General features: G+C 37.4%; 1 protein-coding gene and 1 long non-coding RNA gene across 13 annotated transcripts in view; one reads left to right on the top strand and one right to left on the bottom strand.

The window, feature by feature from the left end:
* Positions 1 to 1,840, bottom strand: part of LOC111247580 (glycoprotein-N-acetylgalactosamine 3-beta-galactosyltransferase 1-like) — a 35,818-nt gene extending 33,978 nt beyond the window's left edge. For all 8 annotated transcript variants that reach the window (XM_086977206.1, XM_086977207.1, XM_086977205.1 and 5 more), the window contains exon 1: positions 1,167 to 1,840. The gene's annotated coding sequence lies outside the window, so the exon portion shown is untranslated. The remainder of the gene's footprint in view (positions 1 to 1,166) is intronic.
* Positions 1,841 to 4,258: 2,418 nt separating this feature from the next.
* Positions 4,259 to 24,001, top strand: LOC111247587 (uncharacterized). Of its 5 annotated transcripts, XR_015318960.1 has the most exons (10): positions 4,259 to 4,999; positions 8,722 to 8,861; positions 11,499 to 12,798; positions 12,998 to 13,087; positions 13,464 to 16,690; positions 17,866 to 18,083; positions 18,170 to 18,206; positions 20,844 to 21,112; positions 22,501 to 22,592; positions 22,850 to 24,001. It is a non-coding gene; the product is annotated as an uncharacterized LOC111247587 (long non-coding RNA). The 5 variants fall into 5 exon arrangements; XR_015318961.1 differs by lacking the exons at positions 11,499 to 12,798; positions 12,998 to 13,087; positions 13,464 to 16,690; XR_015318962.1 differs by lacking the exons at positions 8,722 to 8,861; positions 11,499 to 12,798; positions 12,998 to 13,087; positions 13,464 to 16,690.
* Positions 24,002 to 24,032: the final 31 nt, after the last annotated feature.

The raw sequence follows: 24,032 nt of genomic DNA, 5'->3' as shown, positions 1-24,032 counted from the left end.
AAAGAACTGCTGAACAAATCCCTTAGAGTTGTGAACTGATTATAGTTGCCGACTAATTTCTATAAAAAGTCATTTTCTAAAACGTTTAAATTACACATTATATATATATATATATATATATATATATATGTTTCAATAGGGCTATGCTCAAACGTTCTAACGAGTGATTTTTAAGTTAAAAGGCGGACCGTTTTTAATAACGAAAAAAAGGTACGTAACTTATAATGCTTCGTAAGGCAAAAAATTAGTTGAATTCTACCCCTCCCACATAATTAATAGAAAATCACATTTAAATGCGACCCTTTCGTCATCTCTATGCAAATAATCGAAGGTGTTTCCCCGTGATATATATATATATATATATATAAGACTTCAGCTTTCGAAAAATATAACAGTTTCACGTGATAGGTGTTCGATGGAGGCAATACAATCAATCAGAACCAGAAAAATATATATGCAACGCCTTTTAAACGACAACTACATTGAATTGTATTCCAGGTCGGCGAATTAACTGCGCCTTGCTTTATTGGGGCGCAACCCATTTGCTTTTTTGCGTGGGACACCTGATGATTTAGGCAGCTGAAATTATGTCCGCGCAATCTGTCTTTCCACAATTGAAGCGTCTGATTTGCAATGACCCAACGCTCTCCATTTTCCGCTACATTTTCCTTTATAAACGCTGTCCGCTAATTTGATCAGGCTACCGCTGTAGCAATCATGATCATTTTGCAGAGCATTAGTCAGAAATCATTCTATTTTGGATTTTATTAGAGGTTTGAAGACTTCTAAATGTGTACATAGCTGTGTAAATATTGCAGAATATGATAAATATTAATGGTTGTATGAATCTTAGTTGAACGGCAAAGGACAACATGGTTGCTGAAAAGTATATCGTACGCATATAATATTTTAGTACGATATAGAAAGTCACTAACAATAGAGTATTTATTCATGTCACTTAACAAATAAGCCGTTCTCATCCTGTACAATCCATCTCCGCGATACTACTTCCTTAATCTCGACTCATTTCATCATATCATCATGATGATTATTATTATCACGGCAACTTTAAACATCGGATATAGCGAGATAAACTGATAGCGGTCTCTCTGTATATATTTGCATCTTCTTCTGTTGTCGCTTTACCTAATATTGCTACAACTTACCAGCTAACACATCGTGATGTTCGACGAAAAATCCTAGTTTACCTCTTTACTTCCTGCCTTTGAACTAGTCGTTAAACAGAAATTATTGTTTGCTTTTTAGATTGCCGGTCGGCGGTTAGCACAGACTGAACATCACTGCAGATCATTTTTATCGAGTCTTTCCAGCCACCGATGCGCGTTTACAATTCCATTTGGAGAGATACTAACTGGCACATGGTTACTGCGCTACTGGTTTGGATCTTTAGTAGCGTTTGACAGTATTCACACGAGATAAATCCTTTTTATGTCTTATATAAGGCTATACTTTTACTCATTCCTCACTAGTGTAGGGCAGCCTGTAGAAGAACCGTAAGGGGCGTGATTTTGTATTGCTGTTTGAGAGCACTGTGCGTCCATCCACTCTTCTTCAGCAGCTGATTCTCAGCATGACTCGAGAGGATGTGATAGGCTGCCAACTGCGTCGGCCACCTGGTGGTCGTTTGTTCTGCCACTCGACGTCTCCTAGCGCCCCTTTTGACGTCGGTGCGTTTATAGTGCGCTCAGCCGTATCGTTACACTTCGTGCTATCATGCAATTTCTGGCGACAATAGCATCGACGTCAACAATGATGCTTTGCCTCTTCTGCAGCGGCTGCTCTGCTGCTGTTCGGAGCGCTTGGGGGAGGTCCGGCAGCAATAGGCGGCCGTTCTGGGTGATGGCGGTTCTATTCTGCCCTTGGCGCCTTACTGCCGTCTTACGGTAGCTCCGCGCCCTCCGCGATCGCTTCCAACTCAGGCATTCAGTTCGCTGCAAACAAGAGGGACGACTACTCTGCAGCAACTGATACGCGGTGAAGCCGCTTCCCTTGCCCATGTTGCCTCACCCAGGAATCATCAGCGCGTCCCTCATCCAAACACTCACTCACTCACTCACTCACTTAAGCAGACAACGGCCGCAGCAGCGGCGGCGGCTCAGCCAACTGTATGTATACAAATAACTCTATGTTGGATACATGGCGCAGGAGAATTCGAAAAATAACCTTTGCATTTATTCGGTTTTTCGAGCTGTAGGTGCCTGAAAACTGGCCGAAGTTTTCTTTTTTTAATTTTAAGCAACTTTCATATTCTTATCCTTATTCGTTATAATATTTTAGGTTTTCTTTCTCAAATAGCAAATGTCTAATCCTTACACCCGATACTGCGGTTACGCATTGTTTTAGACTTCTCGTATTGCTATTACGAGTACTGGCGTAATGTTCCGAATTTTAGAGAAAATTAGCAAGCAAATACGTTACCCACTACTAGGCTATCATGGCGACGAAGTTGGGTACTATCTACGAAACTCCCGTCACTATTATCATTGTCGACAATACCCGAACCGCTATAATCTTGTTTTGCATATCAGTATATCACCGAAAAGGTGACAGACAGTCTACATTCATGAATTCAATGATTCAAAGAGAACTAGACGATAGCCTCATAGTAGCGAAATGCGTTCCGTGTAAAGCTCTACTTCCTCACTTATATACGTAGTTAGACCTCTTTAAACACGAGTCATTTAAATGAGATAATTGCCAAATGAATATAATTTTAACCATAAAGAGAGAAATGGCGCATAACCTGCATCAATAATCTTATCGATATATTCTGATAGAAGTATCGCGTCTACGTTCATCTAAAGATAATTAAATAATAAAACATTAGGGATTACTGCGATATTGGTGTTGTTTCTGGAAAATATATAAAGATCCAGGGCGAACGAAGAACTTGTATCTACCAGATGCGAAGTACTGAAAAATATACAGCTATGATGCCAATTAATGTAATGCCTTACAAAAGTGTTTGATCACCTTCTTATTTTCGATTTAGTCATTCAAATAAAACAGAAGGTGGCCGACCAGAAAAAGAAAAAAAATATTTTTTGAGTACGCAGTACTAAGTAGACAAACAAGTTCAAGTTAGTTCAATTTAGCTCTTAGGAACAGTCGCTGAAGCAGGCAAAAAAAATCCAAATTTAGAAAGTATTTGCGTGGTTGACTCCACTAGAAGCTTTGTCAATGCAATCAAAATCACCTTCATTATTATTGCTGATTACAAAATCCCATTAAAATGCCTCCAGTTTCCATTGAAGTAATTTAGCAGCAATGTTATAATGCTGAAATTATCTGAAAAATAGAGCAGGTAGAAAAGCCCGTTTTAATACAAACTAAGCTGTAAATTTTAGCTTGATTGCGATTCTTTCGACATCTTATTAATTAATCAGTTTATCCTTGTATAGGAATTCAATTTTGTGATTCAGTCAATCTATTACCTTGCCTCTATGACTCCATCATTGTTTTGCAGTCATTCTATTATTTTGGTACAGTGTTATCTTCATTCCGTTATTGAAATGTTTGTTTCGTAATTCGTTTCGTAACATTCCGTTAGAATGTTTTCGATACAATGCTACAGTCTTTGCGCTTTATCACTGCAATAAATTCGTTTGTCAATTTTTGCAGTAGTATTTTTACGAATACTCTATTAGGTTTTCACTGAAACTACCAACACCTTCAACAGCAAAGAAATGCGTACATATATATATATATATATATATATGTATGTATACTTCGAAAATCCTCTTTTATATCCATGTGGTAGTTTTCAAAAACATGAACACACGTTTTCAATATAAACGCTTCACAAGTTCGTAATGGTTAAACACATTAAGACCAAAAAAGAAAAAGGTTAAACGTGGCCAAAACAGGCAACAATCTCTGCCTTGAAAAGGTAACATCCAAACAGTAGTCACATGCAGTACATCCCAGAATGTTCCATGCACAAATATCTCAAGAGCACCTTAAAAATTTGTCAGCTATTCACTGATCGCTTTAGCTTGAAACTCTACACGAGTGACGCATAATAACGACGGGCGCTTGTGTTTTCTCAAAACCACCCAGATATATGCTGTCGATCATCTGATAGATGCATTTAAATTAGCGCGCCCCTCCTATCGAGCTCCCACACTCACGACAGAGCCAAGGTTGCCAGAATAAATTGATTAGTATTTTCGAAAAGCTTTTATAGAAGTGCAGAAAAATATATGAGTGTTACGTCATAACCCTACATCTCATTCTGTACCTAACCGAAAAGTTTTTCAATTCAAAAGTTGCACTTGAGTAAGTCAACGAGGCAGCCGCGCATGTTCGGCTAAGTACTTCTGCACTTCTTTTTGACGTTCCTGCCACAGTTCGTTTTGAGAACTTTTTTGCATTTGCTCAGGTATCGCACTTCCATGATCATAGCAGATTATGAAAGTACATCTATTAAGGCCATTGGATTTGAAGCTTGTACGCTTGGTTTAGGATGGGTTTCACGTGAGTGAGATGTCACGTGAATGAGTGTATTACCTGCAACCACCCTCATATAGAGAACGTAATGACGTTACTGCTTTTAGCAGTAACGCAGCATGCAAGCAGTCGGAAACAGTTTCTGCTGTCCGTCGTTTCCTAATATGAAATAATGGCGATTCCTTAATAATTAATACCATTCCAATCCAGGCTATGATTGAGTTCGTCGTTTTAAAGTTAATTAACTGATTTAATAGTTAACTAAAAGACGGATTTAACAATTTACAAGAATGTGCGACCCCCTTCCCGCCTTCCTAATTAGAATCGAAGCTACGGTGACGTGTTCCGGACTGCAGGGTAGTCAGTAACAGCATAGAAAATTAAATCGCTAAGACTTGATAAAAGCAATATTAACGATACGAAGTTTCAAGTGTAAGCCTACTTATGTCCTTTAGGCGTCTCCACTGAAGCACCCACGAACAGCCTCACGATCCTAAACGTTAAGTTGTTTCTTTTTAGAGGAGATTAGGTAAGTTATTCCTAAAGCCTAGCTTTTTCCAATTGCTTTTCATTTCTATTTTTTAGCTGAAGTAGTTTCCGTGCTGCTGCACAGACAGTCCCTCCTTGTTTAACAAACTTCCATTAGTGGCATTGTACTTAAGATATGCCGGTCCAAATTAAGGTTATATAAATATAGTTTATTTGTATGTTATATATTTGCAGGGCCTAAACCCTCAATCCACTGGTTACTGTTGTAGCTAGTATCTTTACATTTGTTGGATACACACGAGTTCTTTAAAAAAAAAGCCAACTACACGCCTTTTACAAATGACAGACGTTTCTTATATATTTGGAATGCAATGCATTCCCTGGCCGCTGTAAAAATATTCCGTGCTCCATTATGGAGATTAAGCAGTAAATTCAAACGCTTCCTCTGTAAAACGTGATTATAATGTGAAATTTCATAGAAAATTAGCTACAACAGCGACAGTACTTTTTCAGTGATTAATCATCAGGTACTCAGTATTGAATCTGCTTGTAGAGTTACAAATACACCTAACCAGCAATACTACGTTAGCTGTACTTTGTACATTCAATTAGTTAGTCAGTTTTCATTATTACTATGACAAAGGGCTTGATTTTATAAAATATGTTGGGATATCTACTTAAATATTGATATCTACGTCTTTTTCTCCAAATTGTTTTCGAATAATGATTCTGTTGTCGTGGAATAGGGGATGCGTTATTATTGCAAAGCCGATCATTTCAGTTGCGAAGGGATGGGGAGATATTAGCATTTACCTGGGTCGTTCTATTTGTGGTGATATCCCCAAATTCTACTCACGTCTCCTTTGTGTCATCTCGTTTGTCCTATCGGCACAGTCTTTGATCTATTTCGAAAACCTTCATGGATTTCCATTTGCTAACTATTTACGGGATTGGGAGCCTTCTTCGCATTTAGCAGATTGATTGCCTTTCTCGAACATGCCGGCAGTTTATTGTACGACAACTGGTATTTAGAAATTCTGTGTGTCATTCATTGCAAAACTGTTTTGTGACAGGTACATCGTGCTGATGTAGTCTCTAGCATCAACCGCCATACGCCTCGTAATGTCTACACTAAACAACAGTGATCCAAAATCGAAAAGCTAGTGCAAAGTTTTAAAGACTTTATGGAGGAGTACTTTAAGGAGTATGTTGAACGTTTTAAGATATTATCAATTATTACGACAAAAAAAAGTTGACTCTTTCCGTGAAAACATTTCAGACATTGTTGCAACTCACCCTGTATGTACGCATCTCCTAGACAAAAAAAGCAAAAAGATAATTTGTAAGAAAGCAGTTTAAAAAATGAAGTTGTTTTTAAACTTTTTACGATTGATCGGATTCGAAACGGAACGTATTATCCTTAAAATTATCTGTCGTATAACTTGTCTCTAATTTTTTATTTTGAAATGCACGGCACTACCAACTTATGTATTGCTAAAAAGATTGGCAAAATAAGCTGCATAATATTGTTTAATAAATGTTAACTGAGAAAGTGTCAATAAAGCTCAGTGACCCCTTAACTTTTGTACAGGCCCTGTGTGGAAATAAGTAAAGATTTGTATTGAAAACATTGGATTAATAGAAGTCTTAGGCATCGATTCCCAAATACATAACATGTGAAAAAAGTTAATAGACTTTGTGTGTAAACACTGTACAAACAAATAAAGGGGCAAATGATTACTTCAGATGATTCGTATCTTGTCGATTAACGGAAAGTGGATAATGAACTGCAACGAATAAGCTTAATTTTTTTTTCGTCGTTTACGCCCCGATTGTAGTATAATTAGAATTGTGTTTTTGATTAACTGTAGTTTTCTTAGCCCATACGTGGCTTTTCTGTGGCTAAGGGGCAACTCTTTGTTGAACGTATTCCCGAAATTTAATTGTTCCACTTTTTAAGGACTACAACTTAAAGTTCCCCAGCACGCCATTGGTACTTTCAGTCATTTGTAGGTTTCTCTTTATATTTTTGGCGAAGTTAACCTACTCAGGTTATCGTTTAACTTTATATTCGTTAGCCCAAAATGACTACACATAGCGATAAACGATAGTTGTATATTATAGACCTAATTGTTAAGGATTGGACATGGCCTATAACTTGAGCTGGCCATCATATAAGCACGCTACTTTATAACGGTTCTCCTGCGATTGTATGACGCACAGGCTTTTATATATATATACGCCTGATGATAAGAAGTCATGACCAGTCTTGCAAGTCTTTCAAAGACGTTGATAAAGTTTTCTCAAGTTAAAACCGGGTTCTGTAAGCTGTGAAAAGCTTCCTATTATTATGTTGTATGAATACAAGTACGAAATTACATAGAAGCCATTTTGAAAATGGTGTTATTTGTCGTATCGCTTGTTCTCACATGCATATAGAAACGCTTTCTTTGGTCAGCACCTGTATGTTTTTCCATATTAGACGGCCAGTTTATAATGTATGTCGTGATAAATTTTAGGAGCTAATTTGTTGTTTGGATACGCTTACGTCGACCCTCGTTGCAATAGATATTTTAATGGCTGTACCTCTTTTCGGTATCGTTGTATCAAATCTTCATTTGGTCGCTGAAAGCCCTTATAATTTTTTGGGTGTGTCCCTTTTGGATTAGCATGTGTTTGATATCACTGGGCGCGGTCGCAGTGAGTGCGGCCTTTGTGAATACAGCGGTCGGTGAATTCCGCCAGTCTTTATACACGCATTGAATTACTAGTTCTTAGACATTAAGTTTGTGTACTTTCTAACAAAAAACTTCATAAAGAAAATATGGTCAAAAGGTTTATATATCAGGTTAAAAAAAAAAAAGTAGTCTGGGAAGCTTTTCAGTTTTTTTTACCTGTGTACTTTGTGAATCGGTTTGGTTTGAGAGCTGGAGCGCTGATACGCTGGACACTTGTCGTATCATTAACAGTATTAAGTGAAAGATTACACTTAAAACTACATATGCTACACCACCATGTTGATCATTTCTCCGCTGGGGTAACAAGGATTCTGTGCGAAAGTGAAAGAAAATCAGCAGTATTTGAATCCTATTGTTTCAATGCCCCATAGTTCGAAATATAAAACTGAAGCATAGATCATGCTCTGGACGGCCGCAAAAAGCAGACGCTGATAATCTGCAGCTACATTGCGTGGATAATTGGATAGGTCATCTCAGGAGCTCTCTGAACAGATTGCGAGTAGAGATTGGCCGTAGTATTTTCTGCAATCATTTGTACGTACCACGAATAACCTCAAACGCAGGGCACTGGGTTCCATGTAATCTCAAAAAAAGTTCCTTGGCCTACCGTTTGAATATATACATATAACTGATTACACACACACGAAGGAAGCATTTCTACTGTCTGCTAGCATCTATACTGAGAACAAAAAATAGCTGTTTTTTACGACAAACCTGGCCGCAAGAAGGAATATTTGCATTCCAACATCCACCACTTCCACATCAGCATCTTGGAATCTGACTAGGTTTTTCTAATACAAGCTAGCTGGACTTAGTGAATGTAGTGGACGTAGATAGACGGGCTATAGACATTAGACTTCATTTAGAAAAGATTTGAAGGATTATCCAAGATTCTTTAAGAGCTGAAAACACAAAATTGCTTTTTAACCGGTCTAAGATATAGTTAAGCCCCTAGCATCTAAAAAGATAAATATATTCAATTTTATTCATAAAACTAATTATAAAACGTCTGGCTCTCTTTCAGGCTTACATTCCAGATGAAATACTCACAATTACGAGCTATGACTTCCATGAACGAGCACAACATTCTATAAGTGGCTTTTATAATGCAAGTTTTGATATACCTTTTTCAGCTTTTCAACTTTCCAGAAAAGCGATCCTACAGTAAGTAAGATAATGATGAACAGGATCGCGCCTAAACGATTAAGCATTTTTTTTTACGATTTGTTTTCTACTGGCCAGAATTACAAAAAAAAAATTGGTGTTTAGGCGCCCATCAGTGTTCTAAAAGCGCGTCTGAAATTTGAGTATCAGCGCGAAGGAACAAACACCTTCTCTGCCTTAATTCACTGCCGAATTATTCCTCAAGATCCGCGAGGATGTGGTTAAGACTGATTTTAGAGGTTAATTTTTAATATTGGTTAGGTACACGCGTTATGCCTACCTTAACAAGCAATAGAAGACAAATCACGTACGAAGTGTTATTACGTACATGCCACATGTGTAGCTTCTGTTTGCTCACGAGCGTCATCTGTGCACAGATTTTCAGCCAACGCGATCGACACAATATCAAGGAAATTAAATTATTTTTTGTTTCACTTATTTTCATTTTTCATCATTTGGCTCATCACTTTGGCCTTGGTTTTTGCAAAAGCTTTCTTAGGACAGAAAGTATGGTCTTTACTTCTGTAAGTTTCAAATGTGCTTCAAACACGCTTTGAATGGGTAGATGATACGCTTATTCAAGGGTTTAACTACTTGATTTAACTAAAAAGTTAATTTTCTAGTGATTTTTTTATCACGTAGCGCCCATTAATGATCGCGCAATAAAGCGAAAGTTGCTCGTTTTCAGCGTTTTCTGGAAGAGCAGAATAAACACTGTCGATACATTACACTCCCGGATGTCGTACACTGCTTAATTAAAAGGCTAAACCCGTTATTATCTTTTGGTATTGGTGTGAACTCCTAAAATATGGTAGCTGTTTTGTTGATTTTCGTGAATGTAACGGACTGCCCTTTTTCCAGAAAGAATCGGAAAAAATGAAATTAAGATAATAAGCATTCTCCTTGCACAGTATAACTCGAATTTGTTGAGGCTATGACGCGTATAAAGAATTTTCGTAAATTAAGACAGGGATAAGCCCAATACTCTATATATAGGTAGCTCTTGGACGCAACCAATCTCGCGGACCTTAAAACACCTCAGAGCTAGCGCACCCGAAACGAGGACAAAAAAACTCATTTACGGACGTTAGGGATAATAAGTGAAAAAAAAAAAGAGTACAATGATGACCATAAACAATAGTAACGCAGTAGTTCTTTCTCACCGTAAATAGTGGGGACTGGCAAGCTTCGCCTGGTAATCTTTCCTCGAAAATTAATATCTGGTAAAGAAGCTAAAACATACCAAAGACATTCTTAAACTAGAAATCAAATATAAGCTTTATATTAGAAATTCAACCCATTAACATCAGTATGAGTCCTTGCGATTTGAGAGAAATCTTGAAAAAAAAAGTGCTATCGAAACAGTGAAATGGTTTGAAATGATACAATACGAAAGGATCAGGCGACTACGCTGTTTTAGCTTAGATGTTATAGATATATTTATTGCTTGGATAATTTATTCTAAAAGTAATAAATGTTATATAACGTTTGAGATCGAGCCTGTCATGCTTTGAGTGGAAGGCGTAGTAATTTTTTGTAGATGCATACGCCTCTAAATAAAAAAAAATATATACATATTTGTATACTGCAATTCTCCTTAAAGCATATTTGTTTAATTAACGGCAACAATTTTACATATTGTTAAAATTCTCAAATAACAGACTGCTAGAAGGAGAAACTCTACGAACCGCAATAGTAATCAGATACTTACAATTCTTAAATGGTCTTAGCTTTCGTTTCTATGATATGACTAACAGAAAAACAATTATTTGCTCTATTCAACTAGACGGTTCCCTCAATCAATTATCTAATAGCAAAAATAATTATCTTAGCAGGTTCTCAATTTAACCACAGCTACAGCTTATTTGATCGCTTTCACATGAAAGGAGACCACATTAATTCAAGTTAGGTTATTTGGATAGTTATAGTAAACGACAAGTTGTTCATTAAAATGTGAGTTAATAATAAATTAAAAAATAAATAAACATCAATATAAAATTAGGTGTTTTTGCATGTGCAAGCTTGAAATGTATCTTTGCTTTTCCGATATGAACCTTACCTTTACTAATTACTAAGACCTTCAAAGATGCCACTAGCTTTGAGTATGCTACCTAATTGAGAAGGTGAATTTTACCTACTTTTTTTTTCGTTTCCACTTCAGAAAACACAGGCCAGTTTGTAAATGGATCCTGCGCTTTTATGTAACTTAAATAGGGAAAAAATCGTGTTAGGTATTAATTTATCAAATTATCGGGAGCAAGCTTGCATTAGTTTCTGAGCTTAAGAATTAAATTTGATCTTGTGTTCGAAGAACTTGAGTCGTTGAATAATAAGTTAAATAAAAGGACCGTCTGCATTACCGTGAGCTTTGTCTTTTCGTTACATGGTTTCAAAGGACCATTGTTAGAAGGCTTCAGAAGATTTTTATGAATGTGATATGTGGAAGATGTCATGAGTAGAAATGACTGGGTCTTAAAAACTTTTTTAAAAAGAATCAAAGCAAGTATCAGTCGCTCATTCAGTTCCAAGACTCCGACTTGACGCATCGTTCTTAAAGGACGGTTGAGTAGTTTATCTAAGTCAGGAATTGCTATTAATACCAAAATGGACGTACACTAAAAAAGTGAATAATTACAGGTACGAAATCAGCGACGAGTAACTATTACAGGGCAAATAAAGGGAATATTTGAAAAAAGATCACGTCGAGAAATGGATATCTAAATCCAGGAATATCGGTGTTTTACATTTGAAATGTACTTTCTTAAGCGTAAGTTAATACTAGATATTTAGATAGAGTTTAAGTGTTTAAAATATAACTAAGTTGCCATAATAACCGTATTTTCATAGTAAAATTATCCAGGGCGTTATTTAAGCAAGACTTACGTTGTGTTTGTCCCTGCGGGAGAAATAATTATCCAAAATGGGACAAAGTTTTCGAAAACGTTTACCCTAATGAAATATGGAAACCATGCATTCTATAAAAACTCACAGAATACCAACGGGGTTGTTGAAATAAAACCGCATTTGCCTTGATTTCACTGTGAGCAATAAACAAAATTTTCGCATAAGTCAGTATTCGCCGAGTAATTCTATACAAAATAAATAATTATGTCTACACTGTAGTTTTTTAGTCGCTTTAAAAACGAACCTGCACTCGTTAGAACGGCGCGGATGCGCAGGTGTCATATGAGCATATGCGAAAACAATTTGAAAAAGTCTGTGACGTTCCTCTTTTCCTACATGTTTCCATATATAAGCTATCAGGCAAAAGTTTCGATAATATTTTTGCTTACGCAAGGCAATGGGTTTAATGTTTTACGCACATCACCGAAAATGTATGATACTTTCGTTCCAAGAGTAGCGTCAGCAAAATTAACCCATTGTCTTCCCTTAGGCGTCATTCCAAACAGCCCAGATATTCAACTTGCCGTACTACAGGCTGAATGTTACTAAGTAATAGCGGCCCCAGTTATTTCAGTAAATGGGTCGGTCGGAGAGACTTTCGTCAAACTCACGACTTCTAAACGAGAGGGCAAGCCATTGCCCTCCTGCTCATTCTTTCAAGATTTCGTCATTCATGACAATCTGGTGAGCTGCTACCTGGCTGGAATCAGAAGAGACGCGTCTAGCTCGCTTTAAATAGATTATTGCCCATTCGACTTTGAAGGCTATTGATGCTGAAGGTCTTTTGCCAGTGACTATCTCTTGTTGTAATCGTTTTTTTGTTCCAGTAGTAGTGCCTAGCGCAAATTTGGTGAAGACGGCCAGACTTTCTCTGGGGAATGCCCTCGGGGTGTTAACCCTGGAGTTGCCCATTTCCAAGATATAACTTTCCAGGTGCCCATCGCGTTTCTTCGAAGACAGGAAGAATTAACAAGGTGTAATAGTGTACGTCGTCCTCTGCTTCGTGGACACGATCAGTTTGAAAGCGTAAAAGGTTCCGTGCCCCGTGCTCTAAATATATAGATATGATTAAAGGCAAATATTCCGCTAGGGGGCGATAATGCCTTCATTATTAGGTAAACTTTGTAGCAAAGAAATTCACTAACCGAGGCAGGAGAACTCAGTGGGCAATGCAGACAGTCTTCTTAGTGTATTATTAATATTAAACTCTTGTTCAATTCTGGGTGAAATAGATGATTCGTGACAAGTGAACGCGAGTGTCATGCAAATGTTTTGGCGGTCACAGTCACCAACATTCAAGATGTATGAGGCGAAAAGCAAAGGTACTTGTCGAAGAATCACAATTTCAGAAGGGAAAAAGTTGTAGAGATATCAATAGAGAACTAAAACGAACTGTGCCATTGAAAAAAGTGTCCATATTTAGACAGAATTTTTAGAAGCAAGTGGGTCTACTTTGCAAAACTCCTGTGATTATCGGCAGAAACCCACCAAAACCATATGATAAGGATTTGGTTTGGAATCCTTCGGCATGCAAATATAGAATGATTACTGCTAATTGCGCTCTGGAAATTAAATATTGTAATATAATAATGAATCATTTAAGGGTGTTTGAAAGAATTTTAATTATATTTGATGAAGAAACATCTATATATCTATCTATGATATTAACAATAATTATATATCGACTAATATATTTAGATAAATATTATGCATCCACAATGGCTGTCGATAAGAAAACGGATTTTTCTTCAATGAGAAAGTGCTGCCACTGGCTGTCATGGAAGTTGCAATGAGGACGTACAATTGGCAAGCTACAAGGTCGAATAAAATGGTAAACTCGAATCACAAGTGGAACTCCTTACATCGGTAACGAGGCGTAAAACTCTTTCATTGTAAATATTAACCCGTTTCGGATTATGTCTATTCATTAAGTCATATAGTTGTTTCAAATATGTGTGTGATAAGCGGAACTTCAGAGTAAAGTTATAGATATTTTACCATGCAACATGTTGTGAGAGTGAAGCAATATACCGTTTCGCATCCTGATCTGTAATGGCTTAGCACCCAGTTAAGCAATGGTAGATAACTAACATAAATAATATCTTTATCGTGTCACAGTCTGAATTTCATGATCCAAAAACTGGGCCAAACTCAATCAAAAAAAGAAACTGGGCCTTACTGTATCAGTTAGTGCTCGACCTTGCAAAAACATGTGCCCATCATCTATCTACTTTCCTCTGGTTTATAAAGTGTATATATATATGTGTATATATATATATATATATATATATATATGACCTGCATGAATACACCATAATGCGGCTTTAATACATTTGATACAAAGACTAGTGTGAGTCCCTTTCCAGTCTGTGCCTGATATGCGAAATTCGTGCCGAATCTAAATATCTGAGGACCTGAATCGTATAGGGACCTAAATGTATGCCGTTACAACGCTGAAATATATTAAAACAAGAACTATGAGGAGTCAGGTTATATGCAAAAATTATAGGTCAAGCAAACCAAATATTTCTACCTGTCATGTAATACTGTAGAACTAAATAGTTGCAAATCTAAAATCTAATTAATCAGCAGAATTACTACGCAATATTAGCTCAACTTGCAGTAACTTCATTTCGGTTTGAATACTAAACTACGAGAAGCAGCGAAGGAATAAAAACGGAACGTGTAAACCGACATAGATTCTGATAAAGTTTAATCTAGCTCAGTCGGATTATGCTTTTTCTATTAGGTTGTGTGGAATTACTTAGCAAACTAAAAAACTATCCATTGTATAAATAAAACGTCGATATTTTGCTAATGTTGAATGTATTTCTGCTTGTTGGTTTCAAAGGCCAACACGCAAAGTTTATCAACAACTTTATGCTTATCATTTGCATTGCTCTACATCATCTAGTCATCGATGTTTTGTTTAAGAAGATCGACTCGCTTCATAGCCTCTTCTAGGGCACGAAAGCAATTGAAATCTGTTGGTGAATATGGGGTGGAAGCCGTCGCTCGATCATGTTTACTCGATCCAGATCGCGACTGGTTTGTGGGTTGTCGCCGCGTAATTACGCTGAAAGCGCCGATCGATTGATCGATCGTTGCGCCACACATCTAACATGATGCTCTTCACGAAACTGAAATATCTGCCAGCATTGACTCTTCCGTTTTCGAGCTGTATGTATCCCGAGTCCAGTGTAGATATTCAACACTATTACCAAAGTCGTATGTCGCTCTTGTTCGAGGTGTCACTGGCTAGTCTGTTTTTCCTCGTCGGCGGACAGCGCAGACAGACTCATGTCCCATCTATTTATTCGTCGGTAATAGTTACACAAATCGTTTATGAAACACATTACACGTATTTTCATCTATCTGCGATTTAATTTATGGGGAACCCTATTTTTAGCTTTTGATACCAGCTTCAGCGATCTTATGATACGCATTTCGAGACAATCCACTTTAAATCGATAGAAATCATACCGTTTACACTTTGCTTACTTCAAGAGCTTCAGTTGCCACACCAATTCGTCGTTCGGCCTTCTGCGGTCCATTTGCGAGCCTGAATCGTAGTCACCTCTTTTATGGTCTTTAACTTCCCAGTTTACCTTACTAAAAAGGGTCTATCAGCAACGAATCGTTCGATAAGTTCAGAAAAAGTAAATAAATCACTTTCATATTAAACAGTATTTTTGCCTCCTAACGTCTTGTTTACTAACAAAACTTTAGTTCATGATAGCAGTCTAGTCAAAGGCTGGAGCTAAATGTTTATCAAGTTTCGTCGATCAATGGAACGTAATCTCAAGGTTATTCATGTTTTTTAGCTAGAAACAGTAGTTTCTAAGCCCGATTAATGTTACAATTTCATATTTCATCGAAAAGGCATGACCTTTTTTTTTTTCGTAGAGTTTCATCAGTCGTACGCCTGAGCAACGTTTTCAATCACTGGAAACACCACTCGTTTCGTGTATATGTGACTCCCAAACATCATTCCTACTAGTTCTTGCTACCTAGAAAACGATCGTGAAGGATAGCTTTGATCGTAGCCTCGCCGGAGTCCTCGTTCGGGTTACGTCCAAACATTTTTCGTTTTTCGGTAAATGTTTGTAACTGGAAAAACTGAACAATAGCAACAATAAAGCATCTTGACCTTAATGTTTCTAGAGAAGTTTCATCTGTATGGCTTGTCTAATATCAGATCTTCCTAACAATAAAATCAGCATAATACAACAATTCGCAAACTAAAATACATTTCGGACAGTGAGAGACACGTTTTTGTGAGGTACGCGTTTTTGTGCCTTTTGATATACGCTTGGGTGCTTACCTGTGTTTCATCCTAGATCTTTCACCTATGCAATTTGTGCGAAATGTTGTTTGAAATTATAGAACCATTTATGGGTAAGTCGAAGCTTTTCATGGACTCATTATAATGCTTATAATGGCAATTATGTCTGAAATTCAGGGGAGGTCGAATACATTTTGAAGCCACAGTGTAGGTCGCGTCAACACAGGTGTATTTATAACACGTTTACTTCATAACATCTCTGCATAGATGGTTCCTTTTATAAATAACTCCACCTGAACGGGTTAAGCAGTCGGCTTAGCTACCAGAATATGGAAGGCTGACTAAGCAAAAAATCGGGATGTTTTCTGAAAAATTAAAAATCTTTGCAGGCCAATATTTTATACTGTTGTCAGGATCGATAGCCTTGCTTTACGATGAGGTATAAGATACGAAAATTTAAAAAAATCTTATAGACAGTATCAAAAGACATATTGAACAAATGAACAAGGCTTGATTAATAAGACCGGGTTCGTCTGCGTTTTTTTTTTCATTTTAAGTATACTTCGTCTGCACTTCGTAATGCCAATCGGAGCCAAATGGTCGATTTGTACAATGGCTTCTTAAGCAGCTCTTCATACCTGTAATGTATACCTATTCGCACAGCGCAACTGTGCTGCAAAAAAAAAACACACACACACACATTACCTTTTGGCATGAAAAGAAGAGTTCTAGTGAAATTGGGCTAGTTAATCGCAACGATCTCTAATGAAACCCATAACGTTAACAAGTTTACAATGATCTAGTACGCTACTATGTTCCTTTTCTTTTTTCGCCATCATGCACATTTAGGCCGCGGTTAATATGCTATGTTGTAGCAAATAAAACGCAGACAGCTGTTAAATGCGAAGCTGGTTTTCTATTTTAGGAAAAAGGACGAGTTATAGATGTACTTAAAGGATAAACTGCAAATTTCGAATACGAGCATAAATAAAAACCTTTAGAAGATGTTCAGAGCTTTACCTGAACGTGTTTTGAAATATGTTGCCTTGGCAAGTGACATCATATAACCCAAACACGGGTCAGGCTAATACTGATGTTTTCAATTGTAAATTCTATTAATTGCATAGGAACGGCGGTTATGCTCGGAGGTCTTTTTCGTGGCTGGGACCACGAGGACTTTTAAGCCTACTGCCGTACCTAGTTGATGTAACATGTATATATATATCTGTAATCACTGATATGTGTACGTAATAATAGATTTATGGATCTTTAAGAGACGATCTCGTGTTTCAACAAATACTAGTCCCTAATCCGCTGCTCTGATCACCTGATGCGTTTGTTTCTTCGCGTCCATTCTTCAATTACACCTATATTCGTTTAAACAGTTTCGTGCATTGGACTGTTTTAGTAAGAGGACGCCATGTATTCGGTCATATGCATCACATGGATCCGGTCCTGCGTTCTACCGTTTGTGTCGATCGCAACGGCTGTCAATGCAAAAGTCAATCAATATTCAGTACATACTAATCGATGTTACGATGATGTAAGCGGACCCGAATCAGGGAATAAATAGCATAAAAAGGCCATAAATGGTCAGACATAATGGCTGTTGTATCCAGTTGCTCGAAAGATGATAGCGTTCGTTTAAAGCTACTGTTAAAAAGCGCGTCGAGCTAGCGTTTGGGATTCTTTTTTCTTGTTCACCTGATGCGACTGGGCCACAATCGTTATTGACCATATCTGATTTTGTTGAAAAACTTACCAATGCGTGAAATCCCTCTAATCACATCAAATACGAATCGTGTACTTTTTAAGGTAACCATTTAGCTCGAACCTGGGCTTAAGTGTATTTTCAAGAGTTGCCGATCCCTTCGTCTGCTTCATATCAACGTGGAGGCACCACTTCCCGTCACCCAAAGAAATTCGATGCGGAAACTTGTCATTGTAGTTGTGCGTCGCCCAGGACTTATGCAAAATGTTCGGAAGTAATGAGAAGCCGCATTCAGTTTATAAAGTATTCAAGCTCGTAATTTGTGAGTAAATCCTATCGAGTGAAGACAATAATTTTAAGTGACCGCAATTTATTTTTCATACTAATTCACCGGCTGTCCTCTTTCAGCTGTGTCGTCAGCCGTTTCTCATCGTCCTTCAGTCGAGTAAGACGCATCTTTAAGGCACAGGAGGCTACTGACCTTCATTGAACAGTCCTTACAGACATGAAATGTACGCCGTAGAAAACACAGAAGTCTCTTGCTGCTTTGGTAAACTACAATGCGTTTGGAAAACGTATTTCTCTTGCCAAAAGCTTTTATCTAAGGGCCTCGAGATAAAGTTTGATTCACCGCACAACGGATTTGAAAAGAAAAAGAAATAAAAAGCTAACTTGCCCACTATTCGACATCTAGATAAGGTGACGACTCAATCAATCTATAGCAATAGCAAACATGATTTGTTGGTAGGTTCAAGTTATTTAGTTAACTAAATACGTGTTAAGTTTTACGTATGGTATTGCCATTAGTATTGCTTCAGACGGCTGTTCCCTTCTCCTCCTACCCCTCCCCCTCCCCAAAAAACCCCCAAATCAAACCCCGGCACGCTTTGTTTCGTGCTAGGGCTTCGTGTTCAAGCATTTACCAGTGCAAACAATTTCATCTGAATATTATCATTTTCAAGCTTTCGGTACTTTCGTTTTTTCTGTGGATAAGCGGTCTAAAGTCTATTTTATTCTATAAAAATATGCACTGTTATTGCTTTTCCGCTAAGTGTAGATATAGCAGAAGCTGTGTAGTCAACACACTTTGGCTTAATTGCAGTGACGCATTGCCCAGAAAAACCAAAAAATCTCAGACTGTTCCAAAAAGGTAACTTTTAAGGAAAAAAACTTTTTACATAAAATAAAAGCATCTATTGAATAGATGCTTTCGTATAAAAAGCAAACATTAGTATCGACCATGTGTAAGTAAAGGGCCGTACATTTTTCATAATAAATGCTAAAGGTCGTACAAAATATATATCGCCTTTCTGACGCCGCTACTACCGCATCGTTAGCGGCCATGGTGAGACTGGGATATTATGAAAAATTGAGTTGTTGAACGAAGAGCAGCGATATGATAGCTGGGGCTTGTTTACTCTAGCCACATCTAAACTGGCGGCTGTTTACGTTTTACTGTATATACCGCGCCACGGCGCGCTGAATTCCATAAACTTGAAATGGTGTAACGTTTTAATTGCCGCTATCATAATCGTCGCATCGGTGAGTTGCACTCAAAGCACTTATATACAGTTCGAGGGTTCAGATTATATACGGAAATCATTACATTATATAGCAGCCGTTTGTCAAGAATATCTCAAGAGCTGTAGTATAAGAAACATCTATGAAGGGGCCTAAATTAACTTAGTGATATTCGTGCGGGTCATTAGCATTTAATCAAATAGAGTTTTATTCAGGGGTAAAAGCTCGTTACAGATCGCGTCAACGGGATACGATTTTTGGCGGCAAGTTATCTTACTTCCAGCAGCCCGCGTTTGATAATTTTAAGATCTATGTGCACGCGTTCTCTGAAATCGATTAAATGTGAACTTTGCTCACAATTGCCAAACTGTTATCCATATCTGTTAGATATAATTGCTTTTGTTTTGCTAAGGATAAGCTTTTTCGGTTCGTTATTGAAGTCTTGACTCCATCACGAATATGGAGAACCGCGACGTGTGGCGTTACTCGTGGTAACGTTGAGTAATCGCTGAGCATCATGGGAGAGAGAGTTCTACAAATTTCTTACGGAATACATAGACACGTCAGGACGTTACCAACGTGAGGTTTTTCCATGCATTAGAATGAAGTATAGAGACTCTATATGATTAAGAATACACTTTTCCAATGCTAAATCTCACAGCGAACTAGGTGACTGTCACTATACAAATAAAGCTTCGTCGTATATGCGATAAAAACATGCAAGTGGAAAATCAATTTTAAGTTACTACATTAAGATATACAAAAAAATTTATTTGATAGGGTAATAGAAAACTTGATGCAATTTTATCACTAAACGGCACTCGTTGCATAAATGTTAAATGATACATGTTATAATAACAAGTGTTTATATGAAGACGACTGGCACAAGCGTTTCTCTTTAGATTGAATACCTATTTAGTTATTTTATCAAAAATAAACAGTAGCTTAATAACATACCTCTTTCTTGTATTTTGGTTAATGAGATTTTGACTTTTCTCAGTTACTATTCTCTTTCAGTATTTCGTTTGCCTTACTGACGCTTAGGCGGCACAAAACGAACCAATCAAGTCCTAGTTCCATAGATATACAAATAGGTTATTTTATTTATACCAAGTATAGGACATTTTCGGGTAATCTAGTTTGAATCAAGTAAGATAGACCTTATTTATTACTTGTCCTTATCTGTAATAATGGATTCAAATGTGCATTGAGACAATTAATACATCTCCTGCATCTTAACATTAGGCCCAGTATCAGTAAGCTCTTTTTTTCGATAAAGGCAGTGATCCTTTTATATGCGGAATCACATTATATATTGGTTTAAATAGAGTCTGATGAACCGTTTTTCATCATGTTCCCAATGTTGTCTATCGTTGCAGATGTATTTTTAAATGTAAGCCTGTAGGAAGTCGCAGAGGAATATAACTTCGCGTCACCTTGTCGTGTGTTGTACAAGGCTGCAAGAAACACTTGTTAATGTCTATAATTAAAACAACGTATTTATGAGCAGCATATTTATTAAGACAGCGTATTGTCCTGTATTATTATGTATCTATTATAGATCCTGTCGCGCAGCTGAAACGATCAGTCACACATTGTCCAAAGCGGGGCTACTGATGTCGTTTTGTAAGAATAATGGACGATTTTCAAGTTGTACCTCTTATTCCACCGGCAACGGAACCGTCCACAGCAAAGTCCTTGTTTCAGAGGATGAACGGCTGGAAAGACACTCCATGACAGCCTGTGTTATCCAAAAAAGAATGTGACCTTTTGTGAATACGTTTTTGCTCAGTGTATGTCTTCTGAAACCTTCTAACGATATTTTTCATCGTAAGTAGTCCCCATACGTACTTTTTGCCAATTCGCCTATGTTATAGATTGCGATTTTTCTGCCGTCAGCAGTAACAATATTCCGTTGAGCTATATAAAGTCGAGCTTTAGATGGCTTAAAATAAAAAATGTGGATATTTTTCTCCAAGTCCAATCGGATCGCACTTAGTTCTATGCGAGTCTCGTGATTACCGATGATTAAGTTCTTGAAACGGTTTTTTTGAAACATTTTCTTCGTACTCAATCTGGACGGGTTTGGAGAACTTTGGCTTCCAATGGCTGCATAAGCAAACAATCCTTAAAAAACACGCTAGGAAATTTAAAACACGAAAGCGAGCGTGACAACAAAATTTAGCCTTTTTTTATAATGTCATTTGGACAATAAGTTTAATTTGTTTGGGCGCAATTACTTCTGAAGAGTTACCTATCCTCCTAAGGAGGGACGCCTCATTAAAACGTAAGTGAAATTGTATAGCTTCGTTATCATCGTGTGAATCTCGAAAAAGGCTTTGACTACCGTTTTACTATTGAGAATGATTGCGCCTGCCTGGAGAATTCATCGTGTGGTACTAAGAGAGCCATCATCCGATACCTTTTCCGTATTTCAGTTACGATGCCAACTGCCGTTTATCCAATTCGTTTTATTTTTTATTTTACTTTTTCTTATTATTATATTAAACAAAAATTAAAAAGAAAAAGTAAAATTTTCTTCAGCATTGTATTACCTTTACGCATTCGTGTGGATAACGCTACCGATGCAGCCCCTTGATAAGCGTTAAGCATACGATACGATTCGACATATGTGAAATATATATAGCAAATATATGTGTAAAATATATAAAACATACGAAGCAAGCATGACTACCACAGCCACTTATCAACCAGTTTCGGCATATTTTTTATTTTCATTTACATTTAAAAGTTCGGTAGATTTGCCGCTTGGTTCACTGCGCTATTGAATTGATTCGCCGGGTAAAGCAAAAGCTCGATATATAATCTTTAACGGATTAAAAACCTTAAGTAAGCGTCGTATGCCTATAATTTAGCGCTGACCAACAGGATACGCTGTTTCAGTCATGCTGGCAAGACGATGCTCGATGAGAGTACCAACATATTTTGAAAAACCAGCTTAGAATTGCAGCTCATAGGCACGAAAATACGATACATTCGTTTATATATATAGTAATATGTTTTATATAATACTGGTTTATATAGCCCCACTTTCCTCTGTGTGTACATATATAATAACATCTTTTTTTTAATAAATGCCAACAACTTTTCAAGTGTTCAAATTATATTAGAATATATAAGTTTAAACGTACTTATGATGACTATAGTATTCGGAAAGGACATTAACGTTTTTCCAATTATTTTCCAAATATATTTAGAATGCAGCCTGTGACTCTTAGTATATTTTGCAAATATTCAAATTGAGCTGCGGTTAGCCTGAACGTTTATGGACAAACGGAGCAACTATAATGTGAGTAACGTTCGCTCTTAGTCTATTTCCATATAATACTACGCCCTATATAGTCATATGTAGCGCTAACAAGCAGGGACTTATGAACAATGGAGTTTGCTTTGTGCCAGAAGTCCTTGAGCCTATTACCAATACTTTATTATATGTGGCTATTGAGCGTTTTTAAAGCCAAAATTGAAGCAGATATGTTTTTATATTTTAAGATAACATTAATAAACTGATGACCTCTTGCCATTTTTCTTGTTACATTACTGTAGAACTTCTGCAGATTCTGGGCGAAAGATTGCGACAAGCGATTTGCATCTCTCTATTTAAGCTGAATTAATCAATGACAGGAGCTCTCCAAAGGCCGAAGGAGAGCATCTAATAGTGCAGGGTTCGGGATATGCGGCGGATGCATTGAAATTTCTCATCAGTTTGTACCAGGTAGCTGAAAATGTAAGTAGTCTGACATTGTCGTGGTCGAAGACGACGTTTTTTTCTTTACTGGATCTGGTGCAGTGGCTTATTAGTTGTTGTCAGTAGAGGTCAGAATCGATCGTTTCGCCCCGTGGCACCAACCTATATGCTTTGTTCCCTCATCTTGTTGGCGTCAGTGCGGGCTTTGTTGCAGGTTGTGGACTGTGCGTCCCGTACTTCAGTTGCACATTATTGTCAGATCAACCACTTTCAAACGATCTGATTTCCTTGTATTTCCGTAGAGTCTCGCAAACAGAAGTACGATTGAGTGATCGAACTTATTCGTAGCGGGTTTTTTTGAACTAGTTTCAAACAGGTTGATGGTCGGTATTTAGTTGTTTGACGATAACGTGGCTCAACTTAACAACCCTTTCTCTTATTAGTCGACCACTACGAGCAGCGTCATGCGCATCGAAGTTTGGGCCCGTTGTTTTCTATAACGCACCTTGACCATCAACAGCCCAATTTTTTATACGCTGGGTCTGGACAGCATTTGTGTCTTTAGCAAAATGCAACCGTAAAGTCTTTGAAAAAAATACACGTATCTTTAAAATATTCTATCTTAGGTGTGAGTATGAGCGGGTCTCGAACAGTTTTTACATTAACTATCATGAAACACATGTCCTCAAAGACACATTACTGTTTTCACACATTAAACATTGAGGTTATATACGCGTGTCTATGAGGTTCTACCAGACTAAGACGTTGGGGGCAAAATATGTATGCGCACTTCAATTACACACTTACGCATATATGTGCCGATATAATATACGTCGGCATAGGCCTCCTACGTCATTCACCAGTTGCTCCTGCCTTGTGCATACCTAGCACATTTAACATTAGTTTTAAAGCGCTGAGACGAAGAGAGTACACAGATTAAGGTTGATACATTATTATTGTCATTTATTTTTGCAAAGGCGTCATGGTACACATACAGATCATGTATAACTATATATAGGTATGTATATGTAAGTATATATA

Source organism: Varroa destructor, unplaced genomic scaffold, assembly GCF_002443255.2.
Source record: "Varroa destructor unplaced genomic scaffold, Vdes_3.0 BEIS01000001.1, whole genome shotgun sequence".
Classification (NCBI taxonomy): domain Eukaryota; kingdom Metazoa; phylum Arthropoda; class Arachnida; order Mesostigmata; family Varroidae; genus Varroa; species Varroa destructor.
This window is presented reverse-complemented; position numbering and strand designations above follow the sequence as displayed.